Here is a 20,643-nt window from a genome sequence, read left to right as displayed (position 1 = left end):
CGGTTTGCATGGTTTGAGTTTCATTCATCGAACCTTGTCCAAAATTAACCTGCAAAAAATCAAAGTCCAAAGAGAAAATAAGAAGAGTATCATTCGAAGAAAACGACGAAAGGAAAAAAAAAATGTTACTTCTGACAAGATGAAAGTGATAAAAAAAATGTTACATTGCAACTTAGTTCCAGACCAGGAATAATGCAAACCATGTTATCAATTCGAACCAATCATTCAAAACTTCGACCACCTCTTACAAACATCCAGTAAAGCACTTTTGAAAAAAGCATATAACTCTTGTATTTAAGAGTAGTACCAACTGGAAAATGATTGCTTCTCATGTTAGGACAAATCCCAAAGAATAAAGTTCTTTGAACTAAGCCATAATTAATTCCAAAAGAAATAGAATATAATATGCCGAACACAAAATGGGAAAAAAAACTTGTCATGGAGATTAATTACTTGATTCAGTTCCAATCAAGAGAAAGGACCTGTCTCATATTTTTGACATGGAACAGGTTTGTGCCACACTCCTAATGCTTATGCTCTGTTTCTTTAGTCAAGTTTTAAACACTTCAAGTTGTTTCAGGGAACTGGGGAAACATCCAGAGAGATCAAAGTTCACCAACCTTTAAACGGGGTTTCCTAATTTTTCTAAATTGTGCCATCTTCTGAGATCTAGAACCCTCAAACAAGAGAAATTATTCTCTGAAATTAGGAGCAGAGCTAAGATACCTCAAGCTTTTTGGCAGCCATATATCCTGATAAACAAATTCAGTGTGATAATATAGTGTCATACTTCCTAGTAAAAGTAATGGCTTGTTTAATGGGAATAAAGGTTTTATTTCATGTAGCCTTAGCTATCTACAAGGTAAATGTTACCAGCACTAACTGGAATTAGACACTCAAAAAAGAAAACAATAATTATATAGATACAAAGAAAAAAATTATTGGAAACAATGTGGCCTGACCTTGAAAAATAAAATTAGGAGAGTCAGTAAAAAAAGGTAGGATATATTAATTAAGTGCGTTTAAGAAGCAAAACTAGTTAGTTCTTCATTATGTGAGAAGTTGGACAAGTACAAATGAATTCACTACACCATAACAACAATTTTGTGACACCATAACAACAAATGAATTCTCAAATGGGATCAAAGGGCACAATTCATTACCGGTCCGTTGGCTTCCCACTTCACGTTTAATAGTACCTATTGTACCTGGAAGCCGTGAGTCGAGAGATGGCACCAGGATGGGATCTGAAGCTGAGGAATACACTCCCAGCACAGATACATGAGATGCTACATGATCAAAACTAGGTGTGGGTTGTTCATGTCCAGTCTTAACTTTAAATGGAGGGGTTTTAGCAGTAACATGTGGTGGTGGTGGAAGAAGTGCACTTCCTAATTCATTAGCATCACTCACAGCATGTTTCTTAGTATTATTGGCACCCCTGCGCATAGGCACTTTAGGTACACGTCGAGGAGTGACTTTAGAAGAAACAGTAGCCACACCACTGAAAGAGCTACAAGAAGAACACACAATCTGAGATGATACATTCCAATGATATAGAAATAAGCTATGACTTAGTTCTTCGAATTCATATTGTGTTTAATCCTAGAAAATTAAAGGATGGCTTTGCATAAACATTGTTGTTCAAAATACAGTTATAAAATACATATTCAACAGATAATGATCACCTTGATACTGATGGCAACAGTTTACTTTCGGTTCCCTGAGAGGCTGGCAAAGAAGAATGTGTAACACCTCTCTCTAGCCCCTGAATTACTCCATTTTCCTTTCCAACTTTAGACATCCTCCTATCACCAGCATCTAAAAGGAATTAATGAGATAAGCCAAGTTGAGCATAAAGAAAACCTATATAAATGGCCCTTCAAGCAATTAGTCTTCAACTGATCTTCATCCAAGACCAACCATATAACAGTTTATATCAATAAATAACACTAAAACCTTATAAAGAAACCTCTAAACCTTATTCAGATGAGTGTTTGATTAGTGGTTCCAAATACCTATATCACTCTCAATATTGTCAATATCTCGTTATCTTGTACTTGTACTTCTCACATACAAATTAAAGCAATGTGATTAGAGAGAAGAAAATGGTGAGGAGACTTGATCTAGTTTAACCACTAGAATCCCAATTACTAAAAAGCTTCTAACACATCTAAGTTTGATAGTTTAGAAAGATGAGCGTGCATACCAGAAAAAGGAAATACACAAATCACGAAAAGATCACAACATTTTCTCAAATATATAAATACATAATACCCAAATACATAAATTAAAAAGCAAACTAAATTAATTTTGAAAATAGAATAAACTTGACCAACAAATATCTAGTATATGCTAATAAACTTTGAAACATTTTGCCCACTTATATTTCTCTTTATTTTTTGTATAACTTTCAAGCAGCAAGACTTTAAACTAGACATGACATTCTATAAACTCTAATTTATTTTGGTTTAGCTAATTGTTCATACACATTTAATGCTAAACTAGACATGACATTCTATAAACTCTGATTTATTTTGGTTTAGCTAATTGTTCATACACATTTCATGCAAGAAAACTACGTACCTTCATTTCCAACTGGTGCCCCACTTTGTCAATTTCACTATTCCCCAAAACCAAATCATCTTCAGTACCCAATACAGGTGGTTCACATACATAGCTTGAAATTAATCTAGTTCTTGATATCAGGAGCTTCTGATAAATTTCAAACAAATATAATAGAGTTAATACAAACCAGATGGTAGAGAGAGCGAGCAAGATGATCCAGGAATCTGGAAAATAAGAAGAAGATTTCAAGAATAAATTTTTAAGAACAAAGTCCCACAATTTTAATTAGTTCTTGCAGAAAAGAAAAAACAGACGATTTAACAAACAAACAAAGCCCACTACTTCATAAAAACAAATATGTCACTTTGGCGATAAACAAAATTGGAAGATTAAGCAAGAAAGAGAGGAAGGAAGGAATTGCTAAAAGAAGCATAACAGTAATGAAAAGGATAAAGTATATATACAAGTTACAAGAGTGTGTGACACCAGCTTCAAGTATAAAAAGGTGGGACACTCTTCTTAAACCAAGTTAGCTAGAGCACTTCACAAATCATGTTCAATGGAACTATAGACCACCAGGCATACTAGTAATCAATCTGTATATCTATTTGAACCTCCAGTTACCCAAATAAGCATGAAACATAAATGAGTACAAAAAACTAAACTTTGTCTGACATTTTATCAAATAAATATCATGTACCTAGCTTGCCTAGCCAGTACCTTAAAGAGTATACAACGCATGGGTTTGTCTGACATTTCCATTCATATACATGTTGTAACTCCTTCTCTACCTTCCAAAAGCATTCAATCCATAGAAGAATTGAATTCTACTGATCTGAAAAACTAACAAGATAGAAAAACCCATTTTTTTGGTTCATCAGTTTCTACTGAAATTAGATCAGCACTAAGTATAAATCAAATAAAACAAAAATCTTATCTTTCTCAATTGTTTTAAAATAAACTAAAGTTTTGATCTTCTACTGATTACTTGAACCAAATAACACAAAATTAGTTCAAGCCCATAAAAATTTTTACCAAGAGAGAGAAGAAAGAATATCGTACTTTGAGAGATCGAGAAGCAACGAATGATCCTAAAAACTTTGGGTTTCTCTAACTAGAATAAACATAAATCCGAGTTATCAGAAAATATTCACCTCCCATGAAAAGAATGAAATAGAGAGGAGGGTTCAGATGGATACGAATTAAAAGAGAAAATATTCCCGCCCATTCTCGAATTAAAAAGCTTCAAATTCACGACTTGAAGAAAAATGGTTATGGTTTAGTCGTTCATAGGAAAATTAATTAAGGAATCCTTCCTAGGTAAAATTTGCTAGGTCTTTAGTTAGAGTTTGAGAGATGAATATGGTCGAGTGTAAGAAGATGAAGATGGACTGAAAAGGAGATGATCGAAACAATAAAGTTTCAGGAATGAAGCCAGGTAGGGAATTAAGTCGATAAGCTGAGAGGAGTTTTTGAAATTTCACCTTAAGATTTATTCGATATTCTGAATAAGAGAAAAACGATTTGCCTCTTTTGCCATTTAGCCCAGTGGTAGGTCTGATTAATGTTAACGGTTCACTTTTTGTAGTCATGAATCACGATGGTTTTTCTTTTGTCCAAGTTATTGACGGTTGAATATGGTCCGAAAACACCAGGAACAAAAAAGCCAAACAAAAATGGGGAGCAAAAATTGGCCTATATAAAGCGTATGATCATATTGGCTGGAATTTCCTGAGGAAAGCCCTTTCTTCATTTGGTTTCAATGAACACTGGTGCAACATTATGATGTTTTGTGTGCAATCTGTCTCCTACTCTATTATTGTAAATGGCAAACCGTGCGGCTACTCTAATCCAAAGAGAGGCATACGTCAAGGGGATCCGCTTTCACCGTACCTCTTTATTCTAGGCATGGAGGTCTTGTCCACCCATCTCCTAAAACTCTAATAGGCCAAACTCATTAAAGTAATCTCTATTGGTTGGGGTGTCCCCTCGATACACAACCTGCTATACGCAGATGATCTTGTACTCTTTGGTAATAATGAGCTCAAAGAAGTTAATGAAATGGTCGAGGCTTTGAAGCTATTTTGTCAAGCATTAGGTAATCAAATCAACTTTGAAAAATCTGATCTGCTCTTCAGTGCTCATGCGACGAGAGAATTTAAGCAAAACTCTCGCACAATTTTTAACATCAAAAGACAGCAGCCAATTTAAAACTATCTGGGGAGCCCAACTTGCCTCAGTAGAGTAACAAGCAAGTCCTTCAACCCGCTACTTTTGAGATTACAAAACAGACTCAGGTTATGTAAGGCATCTATCTTCTCTCAAGCGGGTAGACTGACACTCGCAATTCCTAATCATCAAATGGGAGTTTTTAAACTACCAGAAGTGATTACTCATCCCATTGATGTACATCGGCATGCATTTCTCTGGGGACATGAACTAAACACTAAAAAAAATTTCTCGATTAACTGGGAAATGATCGAAAAACCAAAGCTATATAGTGGATTGGGAGTTCGAAATCTTCAGCACACAAATCTAGCTCTCCTCTCCAAGAAAGGTTGGGAAGTCATTGCAAGTGACAGGTCTTTATGGATCGATATTATCAAGGCAAAATACTTGCGAAATCAATATTTCTTGACTGTGTGTCCCAAACCACATGACTCTAGAGTCTGGAGAGACATCCTAAAGGCCCGTACAGTCCTCACTAAAGGATTGGGATGGGAAATAGGAAATGGTTCATATATCAACCTGTTCACAGAGAGATGGATTCCAAGTGAGGAAGGTATCACTGCTCTAATACACTCCAATCCCACTGTCAAACCGCTTCTCGTCTCGGACCTCATTGATAGCAACACAAGGAAATGGCGCTCCAACTAATCGTCAACCACAACCCCCCTCTCTTTGATTGGAGAATCATTTGGAAACTTCGGTGCCCTCCGGGAGTAAAGGTATTCATGTGGAAACTTTCGCTTGATGCTTTAAACTCATCCTCTAACCTATTCAATATAGGTTTAAACTTTAACCCAGACTGCATCTTCTGTAAAAGCCACCTAGACCTCACAACACCTGTTCCAAGAATGCCCTTTTACTTAGACAATATGGAGAATCAGCCTAATCCTCCAAATTGCTAACGCACCCTTCAATGACACATCACAGAGATGGATATCAAAGACTCAAAAATTATTAAGGGATCAACAGAGCGATATACCCTTTGTTATGGAACTCTTCGCAATCATGTGTTGGAACATCTGGAAGAGCAGAAATGAAATACTTTTTGAACAAAAAAGGGTGACTCCTTAAGGAATAATCAGAGCTAGTCTTGTTTTCTGGAGAAGCACAAAGGATGCCCAGACACTACTCCTTAAACCCAAGAGACCGAAACAACTCCTCCATCTCTAAGGGAAGCCTCATTCAGCTCCATATGTTACTCTAAACATTGATGGTGCGAGTCACGGAAATCCAGGCCCTGTGGGTTTGGGATGTGTATTAAGGAATTATGACGGGGGTTTTGTTGCTGCATCAGTGGATTATGTCCCTATCGGAACATCTTTCCTGGTTGAAGCTTTGGCCATGAGACTAGGTCTATATCTAGTAATCTCCTATAGCATCACCCACATACATATCCAAAGTGACTCATAGGCTTTGATCAATTGCATTAAGGGAGAAGACAAGGATAGTCCATGGGAGGTAGCTGGGATCATTGAGGATATTCGTCAACTTTTCTCCTTGTTCGAAAACATATCCATCATCCACATATACAGAGAAGGAAATGCAACAGCTGACACACTGACACAGTATGGCATTTCTTTAGCTCGTCACATGATCTGGCATGGTAGACCTCCATATATCATCTGTAAAGATCTCTTTTTTGATTGTATGGGTGTTCCCACGCCCCGTTTAGTTTAAATAATATGAAAAATATTTGATGAAAAAAAAATATGGTCTGAGAACTTGCACCAAAAAAATTGGAACAGTTTAATATACTGCTAACTTGACTGTTTTAGGAAATCTATCGTAAAATCATAATATTTTCTTGATGCCTGTGTCATACATGACATAATGTTGCAACAGCCATCATAAAATCATAATATTTTATTGACGCCTAGATCATACACGACATAATGTTCCAACAACCGTCATAAAATCATAATATTTTATTGACGCCTGTGTCACACACCACATAATGTTGCAACAACCATCATAAAATCATAATATTTTCTTGATGCCTGTATTATATACGACATAATGTTCCAAGAGCCGTCATAAAAATATCATGAAGACACCTATCTTGACGGTTAGTGTTTATATATACTATTCAGAATCTCGCTCTCTCTACTCTATTCAAACTATGGGATTGTATTTTTTTTGTATTATTTTGTGTTATTGTTCACTTCTTTTCAGTTTTAACACTTCAAATTCTGATCGAATATATTTATCCACCAGAACTTTTAACTAATTATGTATATCCATAATTCCTTATATATATTTCATCAAATTATCAGAATTTTTCTTTTAAAAAGATCCAATCCATGATAAAAGGAGATTAGATGTTAAGAATCTTTGGCATTGAAGAGGGTCACCAGGATGAACAATGATGTAAGCAAAATCCAATCTAATCAAGTACAGCGTAAATGAGAAGATCAAGCAACGCCAACGTCAATGTAAACTGCCAATAATCATTCCATTGCTCACATTGCATGTTGCAGTTATTTGGCAAATGCAACACACATGACATGTTCACATTAATCCCAATTGAAGATTGAAGAAGAATCAAAGAGAAAGAAGCTCTATAAAATTTTCAAGGGCATAAGTTTATGTAAACATGGAAACTGTTTAGAAAGAGAGAGGGCATAAGTTTATAGAATTTTCCATTTTTGGAGTGATTTGTTTTGAATTTTTTTTTTGGGTTTGGAGTAACTCCATTATCTTGGGTGTTAAATAAATGGTCACATGGCCAAATGATCTTGTGAGGTGCAAAGCATAAAGTTTTCCACCGGGGTGGAGAAGATTCAGACTCTTTAGTTATTATGTCTGAGGTTTTGAAAAATATTTTGTTTATTTTGCATAAGATTTGCACTCGATTATTACCCGATTAACATATTTGTTTAGTTAGGGCATCTACAAGGAGGGTGTAAATCATATGAGTTTTAAAAATTTACACCCCTTTGGCAAAAACTCTTATCTAATGGAGTGTTTATATTGTATATAATAGTTGTTAGTTGATAAATTTTGGGAGAAATTTCCATCTGACCCCAGTTAAAAACCCGAACGTTAGTTTAACTCACGTTTAAAGCTTTATTTTTTAGTTTGGCAAGTTCTTAGTCTGTAGCTAAGTTCTTTTAAGAGATGAAAAACTCAAACTTTGTTTAGAGTGATGTATGAAAGTGGACCAAAACATGTTTTATGCCTTTGTGAGGGGCTAAGACCGTCATTGAGTGATTTGCAACAATTTTAGTCCGTCGTTAGTTTTTTTTAAACATTCCATACACCTGCCATTGGAAGAGCCACAACATGTAAATATATGTAAACCTTATGTATTTAGGAGGTAGATGGGGTGTATAATCCCAATGGTACCAATGTGGATGTGGATTTTTACACTCTCCATTCGAAATGCTCTTAGTGCAATGACATTAGCTTGGTACTTAAGTGATCTGGCCTTTGTTGAGACCCCTAAGCTACGATTGACGTGCCAAATTCTTATATTTTAGATTTTCTAGTAGGTAAGCCTGAATATAGGAAATTGGGACATCACATTTCTCCTCTTTATACTTTGTTATTTTATATGTTTGTTCCGTCCCTTATATGTTTATGATATCCTCCACTCATTAATGTCTATTGATAATATCAAATTATTGTCAAGTTCTTTACGGTTCTGCTTGACAACCAAAAACGTTCACCAAAACTAGGCATGCCTTTCCCTTGTTTTAAAACAACACACACGTACACCTACTAAGTGACTATGTGTGTTCATGAGCTAGTGAGGTTAGTTTTCTTCATAACTAGACAAATGTTATGAATATTTTTTAATGACAACTACAACATATCACTTCTACTACTAGAAGTAATGAAATAATGGGCAATAAAATGATATCACACTGTTTTTATGGTAGACATCGTTTGTGTTTGATCACACATGTAACTAATGGACGAGGAAGGGCAAGGTTTATTTTCCGCAAACAATAATAGATCTAGTGACTGCCAAATATACCAAAAAGAGCAAGGTTTATTTTCCCAAAACAATAATCGATTTAGGAACAACCTTGGTCTAGCTAAGTAGCAGAGAATCAGCTAGCTAAAAGAGTACCATAAAAAATTGTGTTATGTAGGAAAATGACTCGGAAATGGTGTTATGTAGAACATGACTATTTGCACAGGCAATGGTAAATGCAAATTTGTGTATATATGATTGATAAGTACTCAAAAAGTGTTATTTAACCCTCGATTATGCCTTTTGTTTAGCCATCTTAGTGGACATTAGTGTTTGTAAGTTATGTTTTATAATTCTACAAGTGAAAGAGAGAGTTTTGTGGAATATTAGAGAAAAAGGATAAAACGAAGCAATTCGGAGCATTTAGGATTACATGGGAAGCCCGTGGACAATCATGGAGAAGGCCAAGGAATTAGAGCTATTAAAGATGCGACTTGGATCTATTTTAAAGCCTATTTGGAAGCCCAAGGCCAAAGGATTCGTTGCTTGGACCAAAGCTCGTAAAAGAGGATATAAGGATAGAGAAGAAGAGACAAAATAGGCTTACATGTCTGGGACGCATGGATCGAGCGTCCAGAAGCATGAATAGTGCGTCCAGATGCGCGGATTGACACTGTAGCCAATTTCTTCTCAGTTTTGGAGATGAAGTTGGACTCTGAAAAAAGTCTATTTGTATTAGGAAACAAATGACGGTTTGGAATGCTTCCAGAGCTCATTCACTTATACTCTTGTCTCCAGAGTTTGAGGCAGAGAGAGATTAATAATAAATGATCGGTTTTAACTAGCTGAGTCTTAATAAATTAGTCTTTCTAATCTTATGTTCTTCGACTCTTTTTCTTCTCATTCTTCGTGTTCTTCCTTCTTTATGAAAGGCTAATCTTCTCCTTCAAGGGAGGAGATGAAGCCGATGCTTAAGGTTTAATGATTCTTCTGGTTCATGGTGTTCTTCAATCAGGTTAGTTCTTTATGTTTTTAGTTATTAGTTCCATTGCCCACACCAGGGGATGGAAGTATAGAATAGGGTTTATGTTTTGCAATATTAATATCATGCTAGTGTTCTTTACTTTTCTTCTAGTAGTATAGTTCTTTAGAGTTAGGGAAGTATTCTTTGTCTTGCCTTAGAAGGGGTAGCTCAGGGAGTGACTGCCTAGGGGAAGTATTCTTTGTGTTTGCCTTAAGTGGTGATTCATTGAATGGCCGCCCTCTTAGGAAGTACTCCTTGATGTTGCTCTCGGTAATACATTGAATGGCTGCCCGAGCTTACATAAAAGGAAAGAAGATATTAATTGCATAAACATAGGAACAACCTTAAGTAGAGTTAATTGTTAACGATGTTTCGTCCAAGAGGGCATCGGTACTCGCTCGATTACCTAATTGTAGTATACTTGTAAGAACAACCATGAAGCAGAAGGTCATAAATTAAAAGTATTGGTGGATTCTAATATCTTGAATTCCCTCTCTTATAAATTCTGAATAGTTTAGTTAATTTAGTGTAGTTTAGCATTAGAATCTAAAGTCTCTACAATCATAGTTTTTAATCTCTTAAACCCCCTTTCCAGTCCTGTCCTTCATATAACATACACTTAAAAGTGAAATGATATCTTACTCATCCTTTACTTATTGAGGGATAATTAGGTTTTGATACGCTTCTATTTTGTTCAAAGACCATACAACATCTACATATACAAAAAGAGCGCGTGTCAAATGGCGCCGCTGCCATTTTAAGTTGTTTATGTTTAACGTTTTCTTTCAAGATTAGAATTTTGGATCTTGAGGTAATTTTAGCCGCATCATCCATCCTTTTAAGAAAGAAAGAAGCTTGAAGGACATCTCGAAGACAAGATCTACCATCCAGGTTAGTTGAATCTTCATTCTTTTTATTTTGTTCTTAGTATAGTTGTATCATAGTTTAGTTTTATTGGTTTCTAGTATAATTGCATTTAGGACCTTTTCAACAATTGAAGTTGTAAGCCAACACAGCGAAACATCAAACTCTAGTGTTTCTTGTCTGAATCTTGATAAACGAACTATCGTCTGTGGGCAGTGGTACTTAAGCAATCCAAGTGATTCACCATAACCCTAGAAGAGACAGTTTTAGACAACGGGCGAGATACTAGCTGCAAAGCCCAACCTAGTTGAAGGAAAGTAGTTTTACATTTTAGTATAACTTAGAATAATTGCATACTATTCAAGCATAGTAGGATAGTTTTTCGTTATTTTCGCATAGCATTTTCTAGTGTATGCCCCGTTGTCCATATCATCGTCCGGTAAGAACACAACAGTGGACAAGGTTTAACAACCGACTCACAAGAATACTAGACGAGATTGATACAATGGCCGCACGCAATGATGGAGGTGTTTTGGACACCAATAATCTTGAAGCTATCTCACCCATGCAAGCACAACAGAGGAAGAAGCTGAGTGATTTCTATTCACCAATCATTGGAGACCTACCCAGTAGTATTGTTTTTCCAGAGATAGAAGCTAACCAGTTTGAACTTAGAGTATCAGTAATCTCTATGCTTCCAAAGTTCAATGGTTCAGACAATGTTCAGCCTTATGTTCACATGAACAAATTTTTATTAGTCCTCAGAACTTTCAAGAACCAGAATATTAGGGATGAGAGTATCAAGTTAATTCTTTTTCCACTCTCACTCGAAGGTAAAGCATCCGAATGGTTAACTGCACAGCCGATCAATTCAATCAACAACTGGGAGAAGTTGAGAACAAAGTTTATGAACAAGTTCTACCCAACCCAGAAGACAGATGCCATGCAGTAAGCCATCAGCAATTTCAAAGGGAAGATGACTAAAGAATATCATCAAAGCTGGGAGAAATTTAATAATCTGCTAGTCTCATGTCCACATCATGGTTATGATAAGAGCACACTGGCTCATTTTTTCTTTCGAGGACTTTCTACTATGAACAAGCAGATGATATAATCAAAATGCATCAAGGTAAGTTTACACCATTGGATGGAGACGAAGCCTACAACTTTCTCGAGAATTTAGCTGAAGACACTCAACAATGGAGTACTAGCAATGAGGACGTAGCTAGAGTGGAGGGGGTGCCGAAGCAATTTCGCAACCAAATTCAAGAAGACCCAAATCAAGCGATGATATCAATTATGGCAAGCCTATCAACAGGACTTGGAACTCTGAACAAGAAGTTTGATCCGTTTTCCATGAATCCTCCAAAACCAAACAATTTCCAAGCTAAACCTCAGCCAACCAAGCCTTGTTATGCCATTTGTGAGCTATGTTCTGATGAAGGCCACACCACTAAAGAGTGTTCGTACTATCTAGATACTAATGCAGAGGCATGTAGTATCAACTCTTTAGGAAGAAATAACCAGTTCAATCAGGGACAGAATTATTGGAAGCCACAAAATACAAATCAGAGGAATTTCCCTCCAGGATTCCAAAATCATCAAAAATCGATTACCCGAATAAATAATGATCGGTTCCAAAACTGCAAAGAACCATACGAAATCAGCGGTCATACGGAACCGGCAATATCGGGGCCAACACAAACATAGAGTTAGTACAAGATTTTATGAGTGGATATATTGCCCATATGCCTCAGTCGAGCAAAGCAGTTATCCCACATATGGAAGAAGCTATCATCACCATTGTCAATGAGCTAAAACAGACAAATCAAAGAACCTAGAAGTTGGAGAGTAACTTTAGTGTCATTCAAGGCCAGATAGGGTAAATCACTCCAGCCTTGACGGAAAGATCGAAAGGAGCATTACCAAGCTAGCCGGAGCCAAATTCGAATGGAAGAGGTGTCCTGCAAGTGGATAACTTGGAAATTACTCATGAACAAGTTAATGTTGTTACCACTCTGAGGTCAGGCAAGAAAGTTGATAACAAGATTGTCTATGAACCAGGAAATGATTCTGCGGAGCCTAAGGTAACTTATGTCCCCACCATCCCACCCAGTTCTAACATTCCAGATATATCTAGTGTTGTGCCACCCACTAAAGTAACTGTTGAGAGAGAAGCTGAAGGAACTACTGTGGAAGTAAGTAAGAAGAAGCCACCACGAGTGACTCCACCTGTCACTCCACTATTTGTTACCAAGGCAACCGAAGTCGAAAGAAGAGCCAGCACCGTTTCCTTCGAAACTAGTGAATACCAGAAAGGATGACCAGTACAAGGAGATTTGCGATGTATTTCAGAATTTGCATATTAATATCCCATTTCTGACCGCCATCAAGCAAGGTCCCTCGTATGCCAAGTTCGTGGAAGATCTAGTGAAGAATAAGACCAACATTCTGAAAGAAGCTTTTTTCGCTCAAAGATGTTCATCATACCTACAAAATCAAGCGGTTGTGAAACTGAAAGATTCTGAAAGTCCAACTGTTACATGTAGAATTAGAGATTCTTTGGAGGAGCAAGCTTTATTAGATTTGGGTACCCGTGTGAATCTTCTACCATATTTTGTCTATGAGAAGTTAGGCTTGAAGGATCTAAAACCGACTGATGTTACTTTACAGTTGGCAGATATATCAGTAAAGATACCTAAAGGAATCATTGAAGACGTCATAGTCAAGATCGGAGATTTCTATTATCCGGTTGATTTCATAGTACTCGACACAACACCAAAATCTGGTAGGCAGATACCAATCATTCTAGGCAGACCATTCTTGGCCACTGCAAATGCACTCATCAACTGTCGAAACAGTAATATGACGTTATCCTTTGGTAATATGAGAGTCGAAACCAATATTTTCCATACGTTACAGCAACCACAGGAGGTGTGTGCTGTGAACGAGGTATGCATGATTGAAGCGTTAACACAGGATTATTTGACTCATTCATATCCTGCTGACGAGTTGTTGAAAGCTCAGACAGACTCATACTATGAGGAACTTAGTGTCGAGGAAATCAATGTAATTTTGGATTCATCACCTATCATGGATGGCAGCAAGTTCAAAGAAAAGTTTGAATCGCCTATGCCTGATGGACCATCTAAAGAGCTTAAGAAGGAGCCGCCTAAGCTAGAATTAAAGCCTTTGCCGTTTACACTCAAGTATGTTTTCTTGGGAGATTTGGGAACCTACCCAGTAGTCATTCCATCAGATTTGATTGAGGAGTAGGAATCCAGGTTAGTAGCACTTTTAAAGGAACACAAGTCAGCTATAGGTTGGACAATTGATGATATCAAGGGGATCAACCCTATGATAGTTCAACATAGGATTCATTTGGAAGAGGATTCCAAGATTTCTAAGCAAGAGGTCATCAAACTCCTTGACGCCGACATTATCTACCCTATTTCTGATAGTCAATGGGTTAGTCCAGTTCAAGTTGTGCCGAAGAAGTCCGGAACCACAGTAATCGAGAATGAGAACAATGAGTTGATTCTAACCAGGATTCAAACTGGATGGAGAGTTTGCATCAATTATAGGAAGTTGAATAGCACATTGAGGAAAGATCATTTTCCATTGCCTTTCATCGACTAGATGTTAGAAAGATTAGCTGGACAAGCTTACTATTGCTTTCTTGATGGTTACTCAAGATACTTTTAGATTCATATTCACCCTGAGGACCAAGAGAAGACCACATTCACATGTCCTTTTGAGGATTGTCTGCATCATCTCTCCTTAGTCCTTAAACGTTGTTATAATACCAACTAAGTTCTGAACTGGGAAAAGTGTCACTACATGGTAAAGGAAGGGATAGTGCTGGGTCACCAAGTTTCAAAGGAAGGAATTCTAGTAGATTGAGCGAAAATGTCTACAGGAAGTAAGCATGTTGTCGAAAGATCAGTTTTGAGATGGAAACCTATGTATTCCCCACCTGTTAGTTTATGGGATTTACTCCCTGTTGACCTTCAAAGGAAGATTATTTCTATGGCTCGTGTAGGGTTCGGTAAAAGTCCATTTGCACATAAGAGGAGAGTGCGTAAGCTAGGTTGCTATAAGAATTGCCATTCTGAAAGTTGTCCTGGGTTATAGCCATTAAGAGAAAATTGTTGGTACAAGGTATACTTTTGTCAATCACATGCTGAGAGAGATTAGAAGAATTCCTACAAAGTGGAACCTAGTGGGTGGGATTACTAGTCTTGAGGATGTGACTTTAAAAAACTCACATTAGGTCTTGGGGATCTGACGTAAAAAGACCTAAAAATTTGTTTCTTGAACTAATTCTGATATTTGGCATCAATGGTAATATCCTACCTTTTTCTCATCCATTTCATTTACTTCTTTATACATTGAGGTCAATGCATGCATAAGTAGGGGGAGGGTGCACTTGAGAAATGAATTTCGAAAATTAGTTTTCAAAAACAAAAATATTTTTGTTTCTATATCAATAGCATGAGAAAAATGAATTTTAATGATGAGTTTGCGATATATATTCTATACTGCTTAGTGTTGAGTTTGATAGATAGTTGATATTATTGATTTCATTACCGCTTAGACTATTTATTATGCTCGGACATAGTTCTTGTTGATAGAATTCTTTATCAAGGCACCACCATAATACTTGGTCAGTTTTGTGTACTTTTGCTAGAAGAGAGATTTAAACCCCTAGTAAAATGGAAGTAGAATTTTTAGACTTCGCTCGTGAGACTTGAGCTTTATACCCATTCTTTGGAGAGTTCTTATGAAAAATCCGAGTCTTAGTGACTCAACACCTTTCAGTTCTTTATGTCGCTGTAATATAGTTTTATTATTTGTTGATTTGGTTAATCACGAAGTGACATCAACTGGGGAGATAGCCATTAGGTCTTGTGTTCTATTCGAAACAGAGTATCATACTGATAAGTCAAGTAGTGAACCTATTCAGCCTTTATCCCACCTAGTAGGACCATCATGTTAAACCCTTTTGAGCCTTACAATAAGCCATTTTCTTTCATAAAACCCTTTACCCTTTACCCAACTCCAGACAAGGAGTATAGCTAAAATCTTTATCAGCCATACCCATATGTTTCTGAGAATACGAGGGGCACAAAGAGGAAGAAATAGCACAAAAGGAAGATTACAAGGAAATACTAGAGAGATACAATGAAGACCATCATTCTATTCTAAGTGAAAGAAGCTAGTGAAAAACAAGCATATCCAGTACTAATCAAGGATATACCACTGGGCTTTAACTAAAAAAAAAAAAAAAAAAAGTTGAACAGAATGGATGGAAAAACTAAGACAAAGGAAAAACTTTTTCTGCAATACAGAATTTGAAGAAATCTTTCAAAGAATGAAGCAAAACCCTTAGTGTTTTCAGAAACAACCTTAGAATCCTTTTTATCTTTCTTTCATAAACCAATACCCAAGCCAAGTTACAACCCATGACTTATCATTACAATATGGTACAAAGTCTATAATAGGTGAGAGGATGCTAAAGTGAAGGACCCGACACTTCATATGTGATTGACATTATTTCCATGAGACTACTTTTATTTAGAAGTCTGTTTTTCAAGGTAGTATGTGGGATGTTCGTATGCATTATTCTTTTCCCCACATACTTGAGGTAAAATAGTAGACCATCTTCTGAGAGATTCTTTTCTGAGAGTATGACTGGTGAGGATTGAAAGTCGAGATTATCTACCTATGGTAAACAAGGGATTCCGTTTCTTGGATAGGAGAGTATAGGAGATTGATTAAGTACACACATAAGCCTTGATTAAGAATTTTGTCAATTTTTACTATCTCCCATCATAATTTATGAGTCTTTGCAGCAATGTAGTTAACAATGGAGGCTGTCTGTTGGAGTAAGCACTAAGTGGGTAAGGAATTTCTCTCTCTGAAAAATACTATCATTCTTGAACACGCTATTGATTGCTTTTATGGGTATATCATCCTTTTTGGGGAACTTAAAGGTTTAAAGCCTTATTGCATATGGTAAATGCAATCGCGATGCCTGCGAAAATGAGTTAGGATTTTATTTTTGTTATTAGGGTGTGATTTTGATCACTTATCTATTTTTTTTATCTTATTTGCTAAGAGACTAGCAAAATGCTAGTTGGGAGTTGTGATAAGTGCTCAAAAAATGTTATTTAACCCTCGATTATGCCTCTTGTTTAGCCATCTTAGTGGACTAATAGGGTTTGTAAGTTATGTTTTATGATTCTATAGGTGAAAGAGAGAGTTTTGTGGAATATTAGAGAAAAAATGGTAAAACGGAGCAATTCGGAGAATTAAGGATTACATGGGAAGCCCGTGGATAATCATAGAGAAGGCCAAGGAATTGGAGCTATTAAAGATGCGACTTGGACCTATTTTAAAGCCTATTTGGAAGCCCAAGGCCAAAGGATTCGTTGCTTGGACCAAAGCCTGCAAAAGAGGATAGAAGGATAGAGCAGAAGAGACAAAATAGGCTTACGTGTCTGGGACGCATGGATCGAGCGTCCAGACGCATTGATCGCATTGAGATGCATGAATAGTGTGTCCAGACGCATGGATCGACACTGTAGCCAGTTTCTTCTCAGTTTTGGAGACGAAGTTAGACTCTAAAAGAAGTTTATTTGTATTAGGAAACAAATGACGGTTTGGAATGCTTCTAGAGCTCATTGTAACCTCTATAAATAGAAGACCTAAGTGCCTCATGTAAATTGCCAATTCATTTATACTCTTTGTCTCGGAACTTGAGAGAGAGATTAATAATAAAAGATCGGTTTTAACTAGCTGAGTCTTAATAAATTAGTCTTTCTAGTCTTATGTTCTTCGACTCTTCTTCTTCTCGTTCTTCGTGTTCTTCCTTTTTTATGGAAGGCTAATCTTTTCCTTCAAGGGATGAGATAAAGCCAATGCTTAAGATTTAATGATTCTTTTAGTTCATGGTGTTCTTCAATCAGGTTAGTTCTTTATGTTTTTAGTTATTAGTTCCATTGCCCACACTAGGGGATGGAAGTATATAATAGGGTTTATGTTTTGCAATATTAATATCATCCTAGTGTTCCTTACTTTTCCTCTAATAGAATAGTTCTTTATAGTTAGGGAAGTATTCTTTGTGTTGCCTTAGAAGGGGTAGCTCAGGGAGTGCCTGCCTAGGGGAAGTATTCTTTGTGTTTGCCTTAAGTGGTGATTCATTGAATGGCCGCCCTATTAGAAAGTACTCCTTGATGTTGCTCTCGGTAATACATTGAATGGCTGCCCGAGCTTACATAAAAGGAAAGAAGATATTAATAGCATAAACATAGGAACAACCTTAAGTAGAGTTAATTGTTAACAATGTTTCGTCTAAGAGGGCATCGGTACTCGCTCGATTGCCTAATTGTAGTCTACTTGTAAGAACAACCATGAAGCAGAAGGTCATAGATTAAAAGTATTGGTGGATTCTAATCTCTTGAATTCCCTCTCTTATAAATTCTCAATAGTTTAGTTAATTTCGTGTAGTTTAACATTAGAATCTAAAGTCTCTACAATCATAGTTTTTAATCCCTTAAACCCCCTTTCCAGTCTTGTCCTTCACATAACATACACTTAAAAGTGGAACAATATCCTACTCATCCTTTACTTATTGAGGGATAATTAGGTTTTGATACGCTTCTATTTTGTTCAACGACCATACACCATCTACATACACAAAAATAGGGCTTGTCAATGATGTGGTTTAAAACAAACACTAACGTACACTTAATTACATCAACACCTTACTCTCAAAACACATTATAGTTAAAATTCAAGTAAGGGCTCATTCCCATACGTAGACCTTGGGCATATTAATCAAATTATTGGGCTACTTATTAGAGAATCTTAGTGAGAGAGGAAGACTTTTTTTTTTGGTTTGATTGTTTTTAAGCTACGTTACACTAATTTCTTAAATTACAAGTTATGTACAAAGATTGATTTCATAAAAACTAAAGAAGAAAATGAAGGAGATTTGTGGAGAGTTAAATCCACTCATAGAAAGGGAAATCTCCACTGATGGAAACCAGTTCATTGCATCTCTAACCTTTCTTAGGATTGATAGGCAAACCCTAAGAAAGAATCGAGTTTCGATCCCTAACAATATAATATCATCTCTAAGATTATACTGCTAGCATGAGAAGTTTAAGTAATAACTCATCTCTGAGATGAATCTACACCAACTACCATTTTGTGGTAGGATATAAACTCTAGCCTATTTGTCCTAAACAATTGACTAGAACACCATTAACAGAATTTGTTCCTCACACATGAGTGTTTATGTAGAAAGTGGGAGTGTTGTGAGGTTCACCATAGAATGTTGGAGATGGATGAATAGGAGTTTAATGAAAGGGGAAATAAGGTAGTGATTCTTTAAAGTTCATAACTTGGTTTGTTTGTAAAAGGAAATGACTTGTATTGAAATGATGATTAAATGAAACTAATGAAATGAAAGTTGGTTTTGAATGGAAAGCATTGAGTAGAGATTCCAAAAACACAAGAATTTGAATGAAAACATGTATTGAAGAACTTGAACAACAAATTGAATTGAAGAACAAAAGGAAATAAAGCAATAAAAACTTGAAGGCAAAGGACTTGAAATGAAAATCTACACTACTCCTACATGACCATAGGTTAAGTCTAGGTGCTCTCTCTCCTCTCACATTTTGGTTTATATATTACACCTTTTCCAAGTTACAAATTTGCCCTCCTCCCTTGGATTTAAGCCACCTTATGAGTTTGCTTTATGCTTTCTCTAGATGCAAGGCACCTTATGACTTGTTTTTTCCTTTATGTTTTATGTTTTATGCTTTTTACTTTTTTTTTTGGTTTTCTTCTTGATCAAGCTTTGGTTATGCAAGGCTACTTTAGAGTCAAGGCCATAAGCTTTAATCTTTTGGGTTTGGGTCCTTGACCGCTAACCATTGATCTTGACTTTGACTTTGGCTTTTCGGCATTTTCTCATGCAAGCTGGAGTCTTCATAAGAAGCGTTTATGGAGCTCCTTTTGGTGCTAAAATGCATCTTTTAGGATAAGTGGTCTGGAGATGCATGTAATCTGCAAATGGAAGTAAAAGCTATGAGTTGTCTGTTTATAAAGCATAAGAATGACATATTTGCCGCATTGTAAAGGTAGTAAAACACATATTTGGGGTTTGATCAACAACCCCAAACAACATTTTGTTTGTCCTCAAGTAAAAATGAGAGAAATAAAAACTAAGATCACAAATGTGTGATTTATTATACTAATCTCGTTTCGCAGAGTGCGATTGCATTGACCATATCCAACAAGGCCTGAAACCTCTAGAAATTCCTTAGTGGACGAGCTTAAGCCTCATGAGAGTTTTCCAGAGAAGGTTCTCACAAACTTCTTCTATCTAGTACAAAGGGATTTGTCTCTTTATTTATTCTCAGAAGTCTATACATCTCATTAGCGGGGAATAAGGACTAAGGATAACATATGTACAATAATTAAATCATCTAAAGATAAATAATCAAACATGAGCAATGAAATGCAAAATGAGAGTCATTTATGAAACTTTTGGAGAGCGTCCTTTAAGGTGGGTTCTCACAGGAATGTGTTAAAACACAAAATCTCTGATAGATTCACTCAAGTTTTATTCTCTCAAATGTAGTGGGCATTTATATTCCTCACATACTCGAATGACGTCCAAAGAAAACCTGGGTCGATTGATCACAATTGCCAATTACTATCACACCAACCTATTCCTAATCAAGTTAGAGGTCTTTTATTAGGAATTACGGGACTAAGGTAATGGTTTATAAAGAAAAATGGAAGGGAAAAACAAAATCTGATAAGTTGAGAAACTAGGTCTTCGTGATACTTGTAAGTAGAGAAAAACCTTATTTTTTTCTTTAATTCTGAATTGTGATTCATTCTTTAGACCTTGGCTTTGTGACTCCATATGATTGTGATTTTTGGGAGTTCTAGCTTTGCTTTTGTTTCTTTTTGCTTTTGATTATGATATCGACTCCTTTTGATTTTAAACTTTTGG

At 36.3% G+C, this 20,643-nt stretch overlaps 1 pseudogene; it reads right to left on the bottom strand.

Annotated features, from left to right (window-relative positions):
- Positions 1 to 717: 717 nt before the first annotated feature.
- LOC147518143 (uncharacterized) overlaps positions 718 to 20,643 on the bottom strand; it is a 73,917-nt pseudogene continuing 53,991 nt past the window's right edge.

Source organism: Coptis chinensis, chromosome 2 (assembly GCF_015680905.1).
Source record: "Coptis chinensis isolate HL-2020 chromosome 2, ASM1568090v1, whole genome shotgun sequence".
Taxonomy (NCBI): domain Eukaryota; kingdom Viridiplantae; phylum Streptophyta; class Magnoliopsida; order Ranunculales; family Ranunculaceae; genus Coptis; species Coptis chinensis.
This window is presented reverse-complemented; position numbering and strand designations above follow the sequence as displayed.